Source organism: Rhinatrema bivittatum, chromosome 4 (genome assembly GCF_901001135.1).
Source record: "Rhinatrema bivittatum chromosome 4, aRhiBiv1.1, whole genome shotgun sequence".
NCBI classification, from domain to species: domain Eukaryota; kingdom Metazoa; phylum Chordata; class Amphibia; order Gymnophiona; family Rhinatrematidae; genus Rhinatrema; species Rhinatrema bivittatum.
The window spans coordinates 483,437,053-483,457,272 of NC_042618.1; the positions used below are offsets into that span (position 1 = coordinate 483,437,053).

Below are 20,220 nucleotides of genomic sequence, written 5' to 3' on the forward strand. Positions count from 1 at the left end.
AATGTGTTATCCACTATGACGCCTTAGTGGAACATAAGATTTGGTGTAAGAGGTAACAGTAGTGGGGCCACTCGGGTCACAACGCAATCAAATATGACTTAATTACAAGGGGGAGGACATTAAGTAAAATATAACGCTCTAGCATTTAATTTTCAAAAGGAAAACGTTTATAAAATGATGAAAACAAATTAAAATAAAAGATGCAGGTAGAAAAGATAAAGAGTTTATATCAGTTGTGTATATTATTCAAAAATGCCATCTTGAAGCCCAGATCAGATGTATATCATACATTACAAAAAAACATAAGGAAGGCCAAATGACTGCTAGTATGATTAAAAAGTAGGTGAAAGAGGCTATTTTATCCAAAATTACTTTTCAAAAATTGGAAAAAGGATCCAACTGAAAAAATAGGGAAAATTCATAAGCATTGGCAAGTTAGATTTAACAATGATAAGGCGGGCAAAAAGAGAACTTGAAAAGAAATTGGCTGTAGAGGCAAATCTCATAATATAAAAATGTTTAAATATATCTGAAACAAAAGGTCTGTGAGGGAACTGGCTGCACTATTAGATGATCAAGGGATTAAAGAGCACTTAAGAGAAAGCCATAGCAGAAAAACTAAATTATTCTTTTCTTCAGTACTTACTGAAGAGAACGTTGGGGACATGTGTATGCCGGAAATGTTTGAATGGTGATGATTCAGAAGTACTGAACCAAATCATTGGGAATCTAGATGATGTAATAGGGCAGACTGACAAACTAAAGAGTAGCAAATCACTGGGACCAGATGGTTTACACCCTAAAGTTCTGAAAGAAATGAAAAATGAAACTTCAGATTTATTACTAAACTTGTAACCTATCATTAAGATAGTCTATCGTATCTGAAGATTGGAGGATGGCCAATGTGAGGTCAATCTTTTAAAAGGGCTCCAGAGTGATCTGGGAAACTATAAACCAGTGAGCCTGACAAACTGGGAAAAATTGTGGAAGTTATTCTAAAGAACAAAATTACAGAACATATAGAAAGGCATAGTTTAATGGGACACAGCCAGCACGGATTTACACTTGTAATAAAAAATGTTAATAACCTGTGGATAATGATGATCCAGTAAATATAATGTATTTGGATTTTCAGAAGGTGTTGGACAAAATCCCCCATGACAAGGCAATGTCCTATTATGGATTGCAAACTGGTTAAAAGATTGGAAACAGAGTAGGAATAAATGGTCAGTTTTCTCAGTGGAAAAACCATAAGGCAAACAGTGGAGTGCCTCGGGGATCTGTACTGGGACAGTGGTTTTTAATATATTTATTAAATGACAAGTGAGGTGATCACATTTGCAGAGGCCACAAAATGATTCACACAAGCAGATTTGCATTTGTATGAGAGATATTGCAGGTAGATCTTGCAAGACTGGGCATCCAAATGGCAGATGAAATTTAATGTGGACAAGTGCAAGGTGATGCATATAGGGAAAAATAACCCTTGCTGTAGTTACACGATGTTAGGTTCCATATTAGGAGTTACAGGATCTAGGTGTCATCATGGACAATACTTTGAAATCGTTGGCTCAGTGTGCTGCAGTGGTCAAAAAAGCTAACAGAATTTATTTATTTAACTCTTTTCTATACCGACATTCATGATTCAAATCATATCTTATCGGTTCACAAGAAACAGGGGGGTTGTAACAATAATATTGAAGAGGGGACATTCCATGAAGTTAGCAAGTAGAACATTTAAAACAAACCAGGGAAAGCTCTCACTCAATGTACAATTAAGCTCTAGAATTAATTGCTGGAGGATGTGGTAAAGGCAACTAGCATAGCTGCATTAAAAAAAAAAAAAAAAAAGTTTGGACAAGTTCTTGGAGAGTCCATGAACTTATTAACCAGATAAGTAGTGGCTTTTCGCAAGTCTATCCCTGGGATAAACAGCATGGGATCTATCTCCTGCCAGGTACTTGCGACCTGGATTGGCCACTGTTGGATGCTGGGCTTGATGGACCCTCAGTGTGACCCAGTATGGCAATTCTTATGTTCTAAGCCCAAGAGAAATTTCACCAGAATTTTAACCTCTATCTCAACATTAACCTAAGCCTAGAACAGTCACCTGTGTAGGTTCAATTTCTGGATACCGCTGTGAAACACCCCAGCGAACGCAGAAGATCTACCACTGATCACCACACATTTTTACACACTGCCAGCTTCCACCTACCATCTGAGGAAACAGAGCTGTTTCTTTATTTGTTTTCCCACCTGGCTGTCAGGGAATAAAAGGAGCATAGTGCAGCTGCACTCGCAATCAAAGCAAAAACAAACACATTTCCTGACTTATGGCTGCAGGAGGGAATAGCCAAAGTCGATAAAGTATCAATTCCCTTAAGCAGAGGAAGAGAGGGAGGGACCTTCTGGTGCTTGATAAATTCAAAGCCCATTGCAAATCCTCTGGAGACCTGGTGCCAGCCCAGCTGTGGTACTGGAATGGGTTTACTTACAGCCAATGGGAGTGTGGCTGGGCCTAGCCCTGTTCTCAGTACCTAGGATGCTCCTAAACCCTCACTTCCCCAATTGCTCATGGGCCAGCAGAGCTGCAGACCTCCATCACGTAAAGCCAGGGGGTCATGACCCCACACTTACAGGATACTGCTCAGGTAGGGGGCAGTCAGCTTTTCCACTGAAAATTTTAGGTTATATTATAGGAAGCAGCCAGTACTTTGGACAAATAGGCACAAAATAAACGCTCCTTCCAAGCTGGTTTATAGAGTACCGCCCATCTGTCGCCTAAGTGAAGACTCTCAGAGTGACTGGAACAGACTCCTCAGGGAGTACAGAAGAAGGACCACTTTTTTGTCACCTTATGCAAGGCCTCATATTTCTTTCCCCTCCTGGATGCGATTCAAAAGCTGATTGATCTGGAATGGAGTTCACTCGAGGCGTCCTTCAAAGGAAGGTGCACCTTGGTGGGTTTATACCCCTTGGAGCTGCAGGCCAGAGAACAGTTGTGTTTCCCTAAGGTGGATGCTTTGGTGTGTTCTGTCACAAAATGAGCCACCATTCCTGTAGAGGGAGATACAGCTATAAAGGATGCTCCAGATAGGAGAATTGAGTCTATCCTAAAGCAAGCCTTTGAGGCAGTGGCGATGAACTTGCAAACTGTTCTTCTTGTGCCTTGGTAGCTCGAGCTCCCTTGTGTCTCTCTCAAGAATCTGGCAACGCCACTTCAAATAGCAGACCTATGGTAGAACTGGGGGCTGCCTTCTTAACTGAACCCACGAGAGAGGGAGCTATACTCGATTTAGTGCTCACTAATGGAGATAATGACTCTGATGTCCAGGTGGGCGCCCACCTCAGCACCAGTGATCAAACGGTATGGTTTCATATCAAAAATAGGATACGGAGAAGTCGCACGAAGACCCGGAGTTTTGCAGTTCAAAAACACAGACTTTAATGAAATGGGGAAGTACCTGGAGGAAGAACAAGAAGGCTGGGAGAACGAGAGAGATGTGGATCAACAGTGGACCAATCTAAAAGGAGCAATTATCAAGGCAACTAATCGATATGTTAGGTTTCATTTTTCTATCTGGTTCTCAAAGGAGGTGGCTGACAAAATGAAAGCTGAAAGAACAGAATTCAAGAAATATAAAGGATCCCAAAGTGAGGAGCACAAAGAAGAATATCTGGTACAACTGAGGGAGACAAAGAAAGTAATCAAGACGGCAAAAAGTCAAGCGGAAGAGAGGATTGCCAAAGAGGTAAAGAGAGGTGACAAAACATTTTTCAGATACAGAGAAAGGAGAAAAGTTCAAAGTGGTATAGTGAAATGGATTAATGTGTGGAGAGAGGAAGAAATGGCAGAAATATTAAACGAATACTTCAGTTCGGTGTTCACTAAAGAGGACCCAAGAGAAGGACAGTCGCTAGTTCACAAGAAACTGGAGGGGAGTGGAGTAGATGTGACTCCATTTACAGAGGAGAATGTATGGGAAGAGCTGGGGAAACTGAAAGTGGACAAAGCCATGGGGCCTGATGAGGTCCATCCCAGGATACTGAGGGAGCTCAGAGATGTGCTGGCGGCTCCGCTGTGTGACCTGTTCAATAGATCCCTGGAAAGTGGACAAAGCCATGGGGCCTGATGAGGTTCATCCCAGGATACTGCGGGAGCTCAGAGATGAGCTGGCGGCTCCGCTGCGTGACCTGTTCAATAGATCCCTGGAAAGTGGACAAAGCCATGGGACCTGATGAGGTTCATCCCAGGATACTGCGGGAGCTCAGAGATGTGCTGGCGGGTCCTCTGTGTGACCTGTTCAATAGATCCCTGGAAAGTGGACAAAGCCATGGGGCCTGATGAGGTCCATCCCAGGATACTGAGGGAGCTCAGAGATGAGCTGGCGGCTCCACTGTGTGACCTGTTCAATAGATCCCTGGAAAGTGGACAAAGCCATGGGGCCTGATGAGGTTCATCCCAGGATACTGAGGGAGCTCAGAGATGCGCTGGGGGCTCCGCTGTGTGACCTGCTCAATAGATCCCTGGAAAGTGGACAAAGCCATGGGACCTGATGAGGTCCATCCCAGGATACTGAGGGAGCTCAGAGATGAGCTGGCGGCTCCGCTGTGTGACCTGTTCAATAGATCCCTAGAAAGAGGACAAAGCCATGGGGCCTGATGAGGTTCATCCCAGGATACTGAGGGAGCTCAGAGATGCGCTGGGGGCTCCGCTGTGTGACCTGTTCAATAGATCCCTAGAAACGGGAGTGGTGCCGAGTGATTGGAGAAGAGCGGTGGTGGTCCCGCTTCACAAGAGTGGGAGAGAGAGGAGGCTGGAAACTACAGGCCGGTTACCCTCACCTCGGTGGTGGGAAAAGTAATGGAGTCACTGTTGAAAGAAAGAATAGTGAACTATCTACAGACGGGAGAATTGCTGGACCCGAGGCAGCAGGGATTCACCAGGGGAAGGTCCTGTCAGACAAATCTGATTGACTTTTTTGACTGGGTAGCTAGGGAATTGGCTCAAAGAAGAGCACTCTATGTCATCTACTTGGATTTCAGCAAGGCTTTTGATACAGTCCCGCACAGGAGGCTGGTGAATAAAATGAGAAGCTTAGGAATGAGTGCCAAAGTGGTGGCCTGGATTGCAAACTGGTAGATGGACAGATGACAATGTGAGATGGTAAATGGAAGCTGCTCTGAAGAGAGAGCGGTGTTAAGCAGAGAGCTGCAAGGATCGGTGTTGGGACCGGTCCTGTTCAATATCTTTGTGAGCGACATTGCGGACGGGATAGAAGGTAAGGTTTGTCTTTATGCAGATGACACTAAGATCTGCAACAGAGTGGACACGCTGGAGAGAATGAGACGGGATTTAAGGAAGCTGGAAGAGTGGTCGAAGATATGGCAGCTGAGATTCAATGCCAAGAAGTGCAGAGTCGTGCATATGGGATGTGGAAATCCGAAAGAACTGTATTCGATGGGGGGTGAAGGGCTGATGTGCACGGAGCAGGAGAGAGACCTTGGGGTGATGGGGTCTAATGATTTGAAGTTGGCAAAACAATATGACAAGGCGATAGCTAAAGCCAGAAGAATGCTGGGCTGCATAGAGAGAGGAATATAGAGTAAGAAAAGGGAAGGGATTATCCCCTTGTACAGGTCCTTGGTGAGGCCTCACCTGGAGTACTGTGTTCAGTTCTGGAGACCGAATTCAAGAGGGACAGGGACAGGATGGAGGCGGTGCAGAGATGGGTGACAAAAATGGTGGGGTGGGGTCTCCATCAAATGACTTATGAGGAGAGACTGAAGGATCTGCATATGTACACCCTGGAGAAGAGCAGGTGCAGAGGGGATATGATTCACACCTTCAGATACGTGAAAGGTTTTAATGATGCACAAACAACAAGAAACCTTTTCCGTTGGAAAGAAATCAGTAGAACTAGGGGTCATGAAATAAAACCAGAAAGGAGAACCAACATCAGGAAATATTTCTTCACAGAGAGGGTGGAGGAGGCCTGAAATACCCTGCCAGAGGAAGTGGTGAAGACCAGAACTGTGAAGGACTTCAAAGGGGCGTGGGATAAACACTGTGGATCCATAAAGTCTAGAGAATGTGAATGAAGAGTGGGTGGCTCGCGGGAATGACGGCTACTGCCTGGAGATAATACCCTTATTCAATAAACATACACTCGGTTAATGCGACTCCAACATTGCTCTAAAACGGTAAGAGGAAATGTGGATAAAAGGATTTGCATTCACCAAAAAAGCGGGGAGTAGCTTGCTTGTTACGGCGGTTACTACCCCAAACCAAAGAAGCCTGATACTTCACTTTCAATGCATATCCAGCATAGCTCTCTGCTTCAACAGCAGGGGGGAATGAAGAAAAGTGGATCTATATACAGACAACAACCAACAAGGACTGAATTACATAGTCTGGGTAAACAAATAAGCATGGGTGTAGCTTTGCAGCGGTTAAAACCCCTAACTGATTAAGCTAGATATTTCACTTGGATGCAGTTCCAACACTGCTCTCTACATTAATGGTGGGGGTGGAAGGGAAATAGAAGGTTACTAAGAGCCAAGAGAAACAGATAAGTATGTGAGAGATTTTAAAAAAAAAGTGCGAAAGCTTGCTGGGCAGACTGGATGGGCCGTTTGGTCTTCTTCTGCCATCATTTATATATTTCTATAAGTTCCCAGTGAAAGACCTCAAGTGGTAATAAGAGTTTGGGCACAAGAAGGCTCGTTTCCTTGTTGTGAGCAGTCTCCATTCTTGAAGAGATGGGCACACACAATAGAGCTTTGAGGAAAACCAATCTAACCATTCTGTAAGGCACTGATGGGTCAGGTCTTCAGGATAACCTGAATGAAAAGCTTGGAACAGTGTGCATGCAAATATTTCATTAGGGTTATTCTAAAAAGCTAATCAGCTGGTGGCCCTCAAGGACCAGGAGGTATCACAAGCGAATCCCACTCATTGCTTTGAATATTAATACCACAATCTTAAATTGTGCCCTTAAAACATTCGACAGCCAATGACGTTCTTTTAATAAGAGGATTCCAGTATCCCAAACACTTGGCGGTGGTGGGAGAGAGAGGTCAGTGGGGAAAGAAAGAGGGGGTGTGTGTGTTTGGAGTGGCCCAAGATGAAAACCTGCATTGCAAGTGATCATTGCTGTCTCACTGGAAGTCCCTACCCCATCACCTAATGGGTGAGATCAAAGTGTTCGAGGCAATTCCTTAAGCATTTCAGCCTGGGTCCGGGCTCGAGGTGAGTAAGGGGCCTCTTTAGAGAGAGGTTGTACCAAAGGATTGAGTTATGAATGCAAGCAATGGTTGCACAGATGGAGAGCAGCCCAGGCTGACGCCTCCACTGGCACCGCTCCCCACAAGTTTCAACCCCTTTTGGCACCTAATGGGACAAAGATGCGCATATTAATATCATCTATGTAAAACGTGAGGCCGGAGTTTCTAATACCACCGACGCGACACTGCAGTCTCTCCACGTGAGGGCCCAGCAGGGGAGCACTGGTAGAGGTGCTGTTTATTTCTTCAGCGTTAAACTCTCTGCACCAGCTACTGCCCTTAGCCCTGGCGTGACCATCAGGCGGGAAGAGGGGGGGGTTGGAAGGACGGGGGGGGGGGTGTGCTGGAAATATTCCTCTTAGAAACTGCTCCCCCTTGGCAGCTCTGCCTGCAAGTCTTCTGCTCACACTGTACCTCGGGCACTTCACATCCCAACCCAACCCACGAGGTCCTCGCAGATTTCACAGCGCGGCTTGAGACCCCCCCCAAAACACCCAGCTCCCACGTCTCTTGCAGGACATCCCATTTCCCCAGCATCTCCCAGTCCCCACCGCATCCTGAAAGCCAGCACGAGAAGCATAAACCAGAAATTATAGGGGATTATATATCAATGCTGGAACTGTGATACGCATCGCTTTCAAAGCATTTCATTCATTTCCTAAAGGCCGGAGAGCCACAAACTGCACAACAGTGACACCAAATACCTGCTGCTAGGCCAAGATAAAGGCTAAAAGCAATAGTAACACAATAAACCCTTTCTGCTCCAGTGACTCAGGCACTGCTGTTTGCGCAGTCATTCAATTCTGTTAACATGTAAACAGTCACAACCAAGATTAGAAAGAATAGGAAAATTCACAGCTACTGGGGCTATTGTGGCCGCTGCAGGAATCACAGACGCGCTGCCAAAGACTCAGAAAAGTCAAATCCTTCTTTTCATCCACTCCTGAGGAGAAATCATTGGGCGGTTTCCTGGCAGGAGGCTGTGGGAGTCTTGCAGGATGCATAGGGGGGCTCAGAGGAGCTGGCGTCTCCCGACAGCCAGGGCCTGCTTGTAACTCCCAGCACCACAGGAAGGGGGACAGGTACACCCGGCCACCTGAAGGTCCAGCGCTTGCGTTTGATGGGGACATCGTGGTGGTGAAGCTCAGCTGCTGCTTAGCAGGGCTCCTATGCATTTCTATTAATTTAACTTAAGTTTAGAGGAGACACAAGTGGCTCCTGAGGGCTGACAGCCTCGCTAGGAAAGGCACGTCCAAGCTGCCATCAGCACAAGGACGTCTCGGCTGTTACACAGTGCTGCGTAGGGCGCGCAGCGCTATGGAAATCTGAAGCAGCAGCAGCTACCATGGTAAATCTCTTTACTGAACCAAGGAAGCATAAGAGCTTGGCAGGTCAACTGCGCTCCCTGAGCAGCAGGAAGCGTTCAGTCTGGACAAGACCCGCCTATCTTTCCATGAGCACCAGCGCTCTTCCTGCTGCTTATTACAGCTCCTCCGCTGATCCCTCAGTCACGCAGAGCAGAGGAGCCTCTGCTGCCTGAAAGACCAGAACTTAAATATGATACATGGGAGGTCTCCTCTTACAATGCGTACCTCCTCCTCTGCCTGTGGGGTTATTTCTTAAGAGCTGGCATTCTTCTGTGCATTTTAAGTCACATTCAGTGGTGCAACCCTAAGTAATCCAGAAGGTCTGAAAGTGTAGCATTGAAAAGGTCTGGAAGTTCACTCACACACTCTGATCACACACGGTAACAAAGAGAGAGTCAGAGCTGAAGGCTGGTGCTGTCACAGATAGTGCACTGTCTCCCTTAGGGCATTTTCTCTTTACTGCTATCTTACACTTTAACCTCTTCCTGCACAATCTCCACCCCTGGACACTTCCTGTGTCTGCTCATACACTTAACGCTTTCTCCCTGTACAAACTCACCACCTGCAACCCAGATTCTTCCTGCCCACTGTCTGACTGATCACTAACACTCACATAAGTTGCCATACTGTGTCAGACTGAAGGCCCATCAAGCCCAGCATCCTGTTTCCAACAGTGGAAAATCCAGGTCATGAGTACCTGGCAAATAGCCAAGCATTAAATATATCCCATGTTACTAATGCAATAATAGCGGTTGCTATTCCCTAAGTCAACTTGACAAACAGCAGTTTTTGGACTTCTCCTCTGGGAACTTGTCCAAACATTTTTTAAACCTAGCTAAACTAACTCCCTTAACCACATCCTCTGGCAATGAATTCCAGACCTTAACTGTGTGTTGAGTGAAAGAATTTTCTCCAATTTGTTTTAGATGCACTACTTGCTAACTTCATGGAACACCCCCTAATCCTCCTATTAATTGAAAGATTAAACAACTGATTCACATTTACCCGATGTACACCTCTCAGTTTTAAAGACCCTCTATCATATCCCCCCTCAGCCGTCTCTTCTCCAAGCTGAACAGCCCTAACCTCTTTGGTCTTTCCTCATAGGGGAGCTGTTCCATCCCCTTATCATTTTGGTTGCCCTTCTCTGTACCTTCTCCATCGCAATTATATCTTTTTTGAGATGCGACGACCAGAATTGTACACAGTATTCAAGGTGCAGTCTCACCATGGAGCGATACAGAGGCATTATGACATTTTCCGTTTTATTCACCATTCCCTTTCTAATAATTCCCAACATTCTGTTTGCTTTTTTGACTGCCGCAGCACACTGAGCCGACGATTTCAATGTGTTATCCACTATGATGCCTAGATCTTTTTCCTGGGTGTTAGCTCCTAATATGGAACCTAACATTGTGTAATTATAGCATGGGTTATTTTTCCCTATATGCAACACCTTGCACTTATCCACATTAAATTTCATCTGCCATTTGGATGCCCAATCTTCCAGGCTTGCAAGGTCCTCCTGCAATTTATCACAATCCGCTTGTGATTTAACTACTCTGAATAATTTTGTATCATCTGCAAATTTGATAACCTCATTCGTCGTATTCCTTTCCAGATCATTTATAAATATATTGAAAAGCACCGGTCCAAGTACAGATCCCTGAGGCACTTCACTGTTTACCCTTTTCCACAGAAAATTGTCCATTTAATCCTACTCTGGTTCCTGTCTTTTAACCAGTTTGTAATCCACAAAAGGACATCGCCTCCTATCCCATGACTTTTTAGTTTTCTTAGAAGCCTCTCAAACTAAACAGTAGCTAAACTAAATGAGGGACTTTGTCAAACACCTTCTGAAAATCCAAATACACTACATCTACCGGTTCACCATTACCCATATTTATTCACCCCTTCAAAAAAATGTAGATTTGTGAGGCAAGACTTCCCTTGGTAAATCCATGCTGGCTATTTCCCATTAAACCATGTCTATCTATATGTTCTATGATTTTATTCTTTATAACAGTTTCCACGATTTTTCCTGGCACTGATGTCTATATAGTTTCCCAGATCACCCCTGGAGCCCTTTTAAAAATATAATACAATGGCCACCTTCCAGTCTTCAGGTACAATGGACCATTTTAATGATAGGTTACAAATTACTAGTAATAAATCTGAAATTTCATTAGAGTTCCTTAAGAATCTTGGGGTGTATACCATCCGGTCCAGGCATTTTGCTACTGTTCAATTTGTCAATCTGGCCTACTACATCTTCCAGGTTCATAGAGATTTGTTTCAGTTCATCTGACTCATCACCCATGAAAACCATTCATGGAACGAGTATCTCCCAACATCTCCATTTGTAAACACCAAAGCAAAGAATTAATTTTGTTTTTCTGCAATGGACATTTCCCTAAGTGCCCCTTTAACCCCCTCGATCATGTAACGGTTGAACTGACTCCCTTGCAGGCTTCCTGCTTTGGATATATTTTAAGAAGTTTTTATTATGAGTTTTTGCCTCTACAACCAACTTCTTTTCAAATTCTCACTTAGCCTGTCTTATCAATGTCTTACATCTAACTTGCTATTGCTTTATCCTATTTTCCTCTGATGGACCCTTCTTCCAATTTTTGAATGAAGATCTTTTGGCTAAAATAGCCTCTTCCACGGCACTTTTTAAATATGCCAGCAATCATTTGGCCTTTCTTCCACCTTTCTTAATGTGAGGAATACATCTGGCCTGTGCTTCTAAGATGGTATTTTAAACAATGTCTATGCGCCTGTTGTAAATTCTTAACCTTTGTAGTTGCACCTTATAGGTTTTTTCTAAGTATCTTCCAGATTTTATCAAAGTCTCCCTTTTGAAAGTTTAGTGCTAGAGCTGTAGATTTACCTATTGTCCCCCCCTTCCAGTCATTAATTCAAATCTGATGTTATGATCACTATTGCCAAGCGGCCCCACCACCGTTACCTCTCTCACCAAGTCCTGTGCTCCACTGAGAATTAGATCTAAAATTGCTTCCTCTCTCATCGATTCATGAACCAATTGCTCCATAAAGCAGTCATTTAGTTCATCCAGGAACTTTAGGGCCGATGCAAAACTGTGCACTCGCTGCACATGGCTTAACACGCAATTGGACATGCGTCCATAACCCCTAGTCCAATACGGGAATTAGCGTATCCAAATCACCGCGTAGCTAATAGTCTCATTTGGATTAATTTACATTGATAAAAAAAGAAAAATCTGGCCTTTTGCAATCCCTCCTAATAGTATCGTCATGTTCCTAAGCAGGAAGAACCAAATAAATCAGTGTTTAGTAATTTAAAAAAAAAAAAAAAAAAAGGTTTTTGAAAAACAAATTCTGAGGACCAAATCACACACAAGATACACTGTCCAGGCTGTGTATCTTGTGCCAGCGGTGGGAGAAAACGGATGCTCGTCCTGTGCACACCATGCTGAGGGGGTGCTAGGGTCGCACATTTTTCCTTAGCTCCTCCTTTTTAGCGCAACCCCCTCATTTAAATATTGCATGGTGCACCCAGGAGAGTTGGCTGGGAGCGCATTAGGAAAACGGGCGCTCAACACTGCACGCAATTATTGCATCAGCCCCCTGATGTCTCCAGCATGTCCTGATGTTACATTTACCCCCTTAATATTGAGGTAAATGTTTGGTGCATTTGTTCAGAGGGGGCGGGTAACCGTGGGTTTTTCACTGCGATTTGGGAGGATGAATTGTGATTGGTTGGTTACTGTCATGTGCCCTTTTAGGATTGGTGGATTTGAATGATGCAAGTCTATAAATGTAGGAGTGGTATAAGCACTATAGATTTAGTCAATGCACTGACTCTAAAACAATGTATAAATCAAATAGTCCCAGTTTTAACGATAATAACCATTCATTACACGAAGGGACTATGCATGAAATGTTAAAAAAAAAAAGCCATAGTAAGACCGATACTTAAACAAGGTGACCTGGATGTCACAAGTTTCAAAAATTATAGACCAATTTCAATCTTGCCATTTGTAGCGAAATTAATTGAGAAAGTGGTAAACAAACTATTAATAGAGCATCTTGAATATAATAACATTCTCTTTCCTACACAACATGGCTTCCGAAAAAATCATAATACTGAGTCATTTTTGTTATCACTAAATGATACTGTATTGAGAGGATTTGATTGTGGTACAAGGTACATACTAGTGCTTTTAGACCTGTCGGCGGCTTTCGATACGGTCGATCACGAATTACTGTTAATAAGACTTTCAGAAATTGGTTTAGTTGATGTAACTTTAAAATGGTTTAGGTCCTTCTTAGAAAATAAAGGACAATCTCTCAGACACCATTAAGCTAATGACAGGCGCTCCCCTGGGCTCGGCACTTTCGGCAACATTGTTTAATATATATTTACTTCCCCTGTGTCATCTGCTAACAGGCCTGAATTTAATTTATTTTGTGTATGCTGATGATATTCAGATTTTGTTCCCTATTGAGAAGAATGTTGTTGAGACCTGTAAACTGATAAAAATGTACTTGGAAATAATTAGGCAAGTGTTAACACAGTTAAAATTAATTTTAAATTTAGAGAAAACTGTTTTTATTATTTTAGATAGGAAAAAGATATCATGAACCAAAGTTACGTTTAAATAATGATAATATGGTCGAAGTAGTAAATGTAACTAGAAATTTAGGTTTCTATATAGATACAGAATTTAATGGTCAAGCCCACATCACGAAGAAAGTTAGGGAAGGTTACTGTAAATTAATGATGCTGAGACGCCTTAAACCATTGCTCTCCCAAGAAAACTTTAGAACAGTGTTACAAGCACTGATATTTACAGGATTGGATTATTGTAATGCAATGTTGCTAGATTTGCCAAAAAGTACTTTAAGGCCTCTGCAGATTCTACAAAATACCGCAGCGTGTATATTGACAAACACCAGAAAGAGGGACCATATTACTCCAATTCTGAAAGAGCTACATTGGCTTCCGATCGAACAGAGAATAATTTTTAAAGTTTTAGGTATTATTCACAAGATTTTATATGGAGACATGACAGACTGGTTAAACACAGCAATAAGATTACATGTGCCGCAACGCAATTTGAGATAGTTGAATAAAGGCCTTCTATCGATGCCGAACATTAGATCTGCCCACCTGTGTGAAGTCAGAGAGCGAGCACAATCAATTGCGGGTCCTAAATAAAACTTAACTTTATCTATTCTTTCACTGTTTTACCTTTTTAAAATTTTTTTTATAGTTAACAGCTTCTTAGTCTGTGAAAACTTTATAACCTTATAGATAGATGTGTGATTTTTAGAATTTTTACTGTAAATAATTGTTACTTTTAGGGATTTACAATTATGAGAAACTGTATTTTCTTTTTGTCTTAATTGATGTTCAAAATGTGAACCGTAGAGATGGACTTTTTGTCTACACAACGGTATATAAAACTGTTTAAATAAAATAAAAAAAATAAAATAAAATAAGCACTCGGACACTGAGGTTGTGTCTGTCTGGTCAAACGGGGATTTGAAGTATACTCGGGAAATGGTAGGTATGGACTATATTATTGATCATTGGGATAATGTGGTTTCATGGAGTTCGTTTGTTATTTAAACACCTATTTGTGCTGAAGTATCCCAATGAGAAGTGACAGTCTAGCATTTCGCTTTTCTCTGGAATTCTGCTTTACAACTTCCTTTTGCCGAAGGTGGGTATTTTACAATGAGATATTTTGCCCAGATATTAATGTGAGTATCTAAACTGTAGAAAATAAACAATTTTTCTCCTTGTATTGTGTTTCCAGCTTTATGGTGGCTTGATGCAGACGTAGGAATTGAGTAAGAGTATTTTTGCCCTACGGCTGAGGTTTAAGCAATTATTGGGTAGGAGTTTAAGTAAACCATATTTAGAGTTGGTAAGTGAAGGTTTAGATGTACTCGTTTTATGTTTGTCTGCTTTTGAGCTCTCTGAATTTTATTTTTTCGTCTTATAGTTCCCTAAAGCTGCCTTGTTTCTGAGGTGAAACGGGATTGTAATCGTAAGCAGTAATTTTCTTATTGAGTACCAGCCGATGCGCATAGGACTGCGAGTGACGTTCAGAACCCTGAGGGAAGCCCTAAACTGTTGTGGATTTAAATATCAATCTACTGGGCAATCTTTGTGTGTCCCTTTAACAACCTAATGTTGTTAAAGGGACACACAAAAAAGCAAACAAAATGTTGGGAATTATTAGAAAGGGAATGGTGAATAAAACGGAAAATGTCATAATGCCTCTGTATCGCTCCATGGTGAGACCGCACCTTGAATACTGTGTACAATTCTGGTCGCCGCATCTCAAAAAAGATATAATTGCGATGGAGAAGGTACAGAGAAGGGCAACCAAAATGATAAAGGGAATGGAACAACTCCCCTATGAGGAAAGACTAAAGAGGTTAGGACTTTTCAGCTTGGAGAAGAGACGACTGAGGGGGGATATGATAGAGGTGTTTAAAATCATGAGAGGTCTAGAACGGGTAGATGTGAATCGGTTATTTACTCTTTCGGATAGTAGAAAGACTAGGGGACACTCCATGAAGTTAGCATGGGGCACATTTAAAACTAATCGGAGAAAGTTCTTTTTTACTCAACGCACAATTAAACTCTGGAATTTGTTGCCAGAGGATGTGGTTAGTGCAGTTAGTATAGCTGTGTTTAAAAAAGGATTGGATAAGTTCTTGGAGGAGGAGAAGTCCATTACCTGCTATTAAGTTCACTTAGGGGCGGATTTTAAAAGGGCCACGCGCCTAAATCCTTCCGGATTTACGCGCGCTAGCGTGCCTATTTTGCATAAGCCGCCGGCGCACGTAAAGCCCCGGGACGCGCGTAAGTCCCAGGGCTTTCGAAAAGGGGTGGGAGGGGGCGTGTCCGGGGGCAGGCCCAGGGGCGTGGCGCTGGCCCGGGGGCGTGGTTGAGGCCTCTGGACCAGCCCCCGGGACCGGAGGACGGAGCGGGGCTGCCGGCGACGCGCACAAAGTTACGCCTGCTGAAAGCAGGCGTAACTTTGCCGACAAAGGTAAGGGGGGGTTTAGATAGGGCTGGGGGGGTGGGTTAGGTAGGGGAAGGGAGGGGAAGGTGGGGGGAGGGCGAAGAAAAGTTCCCTCCGAGGCCGCTCCGAAATCGGAGCGGCCTCGGAGGGAACATGCAGCTCGCGCTGGGCTCGGCACGCGCAGGTTGCACAAATGTACACCCCCTTGCGCGCGCCAACCCCGGATTTTATAAGATCTACGCGCATATCTTATAAAATCCAGCGTACTTTTTAAAAAGCCGCCCCTTAGAGAATAGCCACTGCCATTAGCAATGGTTACATGGAATAGACTTAGTTTTTGGGTACTTGCCAGGTTCTTATGGCCTGGATTGGCCACTGTTGGAAACAGGATGCTGGGCTTGATGGACCCTTGGTCTGACCCAGCATGGCAATTTCTTATGTTCTTATGAGAAAAATCATTATATATTTGACAATCTTGTTTTTATACTGATATGACATTTGTGTATGTTTTTGTAAATTTTTTTTAATAGGTGTATGTGGAAGTACTTCAGGATGCAGGTGTTTGTGTGTATGTGACTGAGTCTTATTTGTGGGAGATTTATTGTGCAGTAAAATGATTTATGGATAAAGATTTGAACATTTCTATGAGCATATATAGTGAAAACCACTATATGATACGTTAGCCTATATTGAAATCTGTGCAAATTAGTCTGAATAAAATATATTTTAAAAGCTGTGTGTTAAGATCTAATTAAAATTAATTATGCGTATCACCTTTTTGCCTGTACTCTGTTTTGATTCTAGTCAGTTAGTGCTTTTTCCATATTGGGTGGGTAATTAATATCTTCCATCTCAAGCTGTACATTCCCTCTTCTGCATCACTCCTCCTCTATTCCTTTGTGCTTCTCACCTTCTATGGCAGTGTCACTTTCCCCCTCATACAGCCCTGCCATGGCAGACTGTCTCCAGCAGTGGCCAATCCAGGCCACAAGAACCTGGCAAGTACCCAAAAACTAAGTCTATTCCATGTAACCATTGCTAATGGCAGTGGCTATTCTCTAAGTGAACTTAATAGCAGGTAATAGACTTCTCCTCCGAGAACTTATCCAATCCTTTTTTAAACACAGCTACACTAACCAAAATAACATAAGACCCCTGGTCCAGTTGATATGGAATGACCCATATAGAGGTTCAAACGACAACCTGTCATCATATTGTATCCCCAAATTTTTATTTTATTTTATTTATTTGGAGTTTCTTATATACCGATAACCGTTTGCACATCGTATCGGTTTACATACAACTAATAACTTGTGGGCATAGCCCTTACAAAGAACAATAACAGAGAGTGGAAAACATATATACAAACAATATATGTAATTAATTACTCTAAGCAACAATATACAAGGGGTAACTTAATTGCTGTCTGCAACCACTATACAGTGGATATATATTTATTTATTTATTTATTTTTAATTTTTATATACCGAAGTTCTTGTAGGGACTACAAATCACTCCGGTTTACATAAAACAAAGAACTGCTCAACAGAGAGCGGAGCTTTACATGGAACCGTAGAACATATGGAACAGTATAACTGGTTGACAATTTAACATAGAGCTAAATAAAGAAATAATAGTTTAACTGGTAATAAATAGTAATAAGTAAAGAAATATAATATAATATATATGTGTATATACTAATGGGGAGTATGAAAGGGGTTCTTAGACAACCATAGTAAATCATAAAGAGAATAATTATGAAGGGGGTGTCATGTTACTAGCAAAGGATAATCTAAACTATACAGAGTTAACATAATAACGGTAGTAACAACCGTGTTGAGCAGGGAAAGTCGGCGATTCAGGGGGTGTGACGAGGGGATAAGGGAGGTGAGGGAGAGAGAAGGAGGTGAAGGTGAAATACAAAGGAGGGCATACAGAGGAAGGCGCGGGGGTGGGTCGTGGGTTACAGGGAGGGGTCTGTGTTAGCACAGATCACCTTTCCAACTTTCAGCCAGTTACGTCTAACCAGCTAGATTTAGGACAGCCCTAAAGCCCGACCAGAGTTAGCAGCATAATTTAAGCAGATAACTCTGCTCCTCCTTGGAAAGCCCCTCTCTTACTGGATAAGGGCTAAATAGAGCCACTAAGCCATTTAGATGGAGAAGTATTGTGATATCCATCTAAATGGCTTTTGAATATGGACCTCAATATATTTATCTACTATCAGAAGTTGGATGTATTATGACAAGTTAACTTTAAATATCGATAAAACTGAAGTTATGATTCTAACGTGTCGATCAGTAGCATGGGATCTTCTTAGTTTTTGGGTACTTGCCAGGTTCTTATGGCCTGGATTGGCCACTGTTGGAAACAGGATGCTGGGCTTGATGGACCCTTGGTCTGACCCAGTATGGCATTGTCTTATGTTCTTCGCCAGACCATCCATTGGTTTTCACTTTTGAAGGACATAATATTCAGATCCTCAGAAAGTACACAATTTGGAAGTAGTATTAGATCACATATACACACAGATTTTTAGTCTTCATTTGCTAAGTTACGTTCACCGCAGAATCTCAAGCCTTTTCTTGATCTGTTCAATCCCTAATTTTAGCTTACACTACGGTCATCGTTCTTACATACAAACCAGCTTTCCCGGACCCCAGCTAATGTCCTTCAACTTCAAGTTCTATAACACAGCCAGCTCATTTAACTCTTCCTTGTAAATATTTAAAATGCTATTAACCTTTTCTTTTTCCTTCCTCTCCCAGTTTAAGCTTCCCTGTTTTTTGTAACTGCTTTCTTCCGCACTACAGTTCCAGTTTGTTTTTTCTTTCTGTGCACCACTGTTTTAATGTAAACCAGCATGATGTGATTTTATCATGAATGCCGGTATATAAAAACCTTAAATAAATAAATAAATACATTGGTCTACCATCCAGTGCATTAAGATAGTTACAAGCTGTGCAGAACCCAACAGCAAACATCCTAACGGGCACCAGCGTCCAAGACCACATCACCCCGGTACTCGATTCTCTCTCCACTGGCTGCCCAACTAAATCACACATTCTTTATAAACTGGCTGCGATTGTCCATAATTTGCTAAAAATTACCACCTCTCCTTGGATAATTTCTACATTAGATTCACACCCCTTCCCGCACTCTCCAAGCTTCCAGTCTAGGTCTATTAAATATTCTCTCTCTGTCGGGTGTGCATTTGACCGACACAGGAGAGGGCTCCCTCGTCGGCCAGGCCTTTAATTCTCTGCCATCACGCAGCCGCAATGTAAAAAATACCAAGGCATTCAAAAATGCATTAAACACCTTCCTGTTCAAGGAAGCTTTTGAAGCAGCCACCTCCCGTTTTAAGAGCGATTCTACAGACAGTCTAAATCCTCTGTTTAACGCTCCCCGTGCCTTCTCAATTATTTCTCAGTTAAGAACCAGCCCTGCTTGATAACTGGCAAGTGTCCGAAGTCTGCAGCTGTTAATGACTATCCAAGTTACGATGTCTTACTTCTCTCGTCTCCATGTGTTTTTATATTATGGATGTAATTGTATACCCCGTCCCAAACGTTAGCGGGAGTGCGCAACAAATATTTTAGATACCCTAGATAGTGCCACTTCACGGAAAGATACTGCACGGGTATCAGAAGCGCCTACTGGCGTCCATACCACCCTAGCACAGAACCGGCACTGTACGGGCGGGTGCAGTACAAGATTTGAGGCAGCAGGGCATCTGCCCGGATAGAAATCAGAAGAGGGTGTGGAGGTCCAGCTGCCTCCTCCCTCACACTATGTGCCAGGCAGTGTGTGCTCACGGGCACTGATGCAGACTCTAGACCAACACATCCAATAGGCTCTCCCCACTTCAGACTCCACAAGCCAGAGGGAATCGGCACGGCAGCAACAGGGGAGCACGAAAGCCCACAGCGGGGATGGGAGAAAGTGTAAAAGTCAAGCTAGGGGGATGGGAAGAAAGCGAGCAGAGCCAACGTTGCCCCATCACAGCAACCTGGAGCAGAGCCTTCCAGGCTGCCTAAGGTCACCCCTGCTTCAATGCCAGAGACCAGAGCCGGCAGAACCAGCCCAAAAGGGGAGAGAGGATACCAGAAGCAACGCGTGCCTGGACACTGCTTTCTCCCTGCTAATAAGTTAAACTCCCAGGTCTCCTTTGTCCTGTCTGCTTGTCTTGATGAGATTGTAAGCTCTACTGAGCAGGGACTGTCCCCTATATCCTTTGTACTGCAATTAGGGACCACAGAAGAGATGCAAGCTTCCCCGTCACAGAACCTGCACGGTACAGGCAGCAGAAGGGCAGATTTCTCACGGCTCTGACGGGTGTACTGGTCCTCTAGGGTTCATTTAACTCTTGCATTACTTCTAAGACTGCCAAGCAGGGTAAACACTTCCAATAGCAGAATCAGGATATGAACATCAGAGATACAAACACCTGAAACAGCTTCAACCCCATTTTGTATGGAAGGGAAGGAGTTTCAGGTTAAGAGACTGAGGGAGCACATATACTGCAAACCAAAC

The 20,220-nt window shown here is 43.1% G+C and overlaps 1 protein-coding gene across 4 annotated transcripts in view; it reads right to left on the minus strand.

Annotated features, from left to right (window-relative positions):
- The window catches only part of EPS8 (epidermal growth factor receptor pathway substrate 8), a 226,652-nt gene that overhangs the window by 173,344 nt on the left and 33,088 nt on the right, over positions 1 to 20,220 (minus strand). The window lies entirely within an intron of this gene.